This window comes from Elephantulus edwardii, unplaced genomic scaffold (assembly GCF_000299155.1).
Source record: "Elephantulus edwardii isolate Elephantulus edwardi_28Jun2011 unplaced genomic scaffold, EleEdw1.0 scaffold00081, whole genome shotgun sequence".
NCBI classification, from domain to species: domain Eukaryota; kingdom Metazoa; phylum Chordata; class Mammalia; order Macroscelidea; family Macroscelididae; genus Elephantulus; species Elephantulus edwardii.
In genome coordinates, this window is record NW_006399831.1 from 14,362,034 (window position 1) to 14,363,392 (window position 1,359).

Consider the following 1,359-nt stretch of genomic DNA (forward strand, 5'->3'; position numbering starts at 1 on the left):
GCTCTGTTCTGACGACTGCCTCTTGGTCCAAGTACAGGTTTCGCATTAGAACGATCAAGTGTTCTGGGATTCCCATTCTTCTCAGAGTCAGCCACAGTTTATTATGATCCACACAGTCAAATGCCTTTGCATAATCTATGAAACACAGAAATACATTCTTTTGGTATTCCCTGCTTTCAGCTAAGATCCATCTAACATCACCTAAAATATCCCTAGTACCATGACCCCTTCTAAGCCCAGCCTGGACTTCTGGCAGTTCTTTGTTGATGTGCTGTTCCAGTTGTTTTTGGATAATCTTCAGTGGAATCTTGCTTGCATGTGAAATCAATGATGTTGTTCTATAGTTTCCATAAGACCGTTATTTTAGAAATAGAAAGATAACTAGTAAAATATGTATGAGGAACCGTGGGCGAGGGGGAGGTTAGGAGCAGAGGGGTGACGATGGGTAGAGGGTTAATCATAGGGTGGCACAATTTGAACCTCTGCTTGAGGGTTAGCTATGGCTTGATCCTGATTCAATGGTGCACAACAACAACATACTATATATCTTTGTAGATATGTATGAAAGCCCTGGGTCAGGTAAATGATTAAGTTAAGCTATTAACTAGAAGGCTAGCAATTCAAACTAACCTGAGGCATTGTAGAAGCAAAACCTGTCAATCTGTTTCCAAAAAAAGTGAGCATCAACACAACAGCAACTAATAATAGTATGTATACATTGTTGTTGTTGGATAGTGTTGAGTTGAAACTGACCTATAGCTGACCTTCCAGCAGGTTTTCAGAGGCAGTATAATTGTATGAGAGAAGATTACCCATCTTTCTCTCACAGAGCAGCTGGTAGATTTGAACTGTGTGCCTTTGAGATTGCAGCACAGCTCCTTACTACAAGGTTTATACATTTGTTGTTGTTATGTGCTGTTCACCCATAGCAACCCTATGTACAGCAGCTCTGACCCCTTCCATCTCCCGAGCCAGTCTCACTAATTTTAAAACACCAACCTTCATTGCCCCAGTTACTGGATCAATTAATCTCATCTAGGGTCTTCTTCTCCTGTGCTGTCCCTCCACCCTTCTGAGCACGATGTCTTTCTCCAAGGACTGCTGTCTCCTAGCCACATGCCCAAAGTATGTGAGATGGTGCTTCAAAATCCTAGCCTCCAAGGAGAAACTTAATTTCACCCTCTCCATGACAGACCTATTTGTTTTCATGGCAGTCCATGTTCAAGACTCTTCTACAGCACCACAGTTTGAAGGCATCAGTTCTTCTTCTGTCACCTTAGTCCAGCTCTCTGATGCATAGCAAGTAATTACAAAGACCATGGCCTGGATTAGGTGCACCAAGGCAAAGCATTATAATGA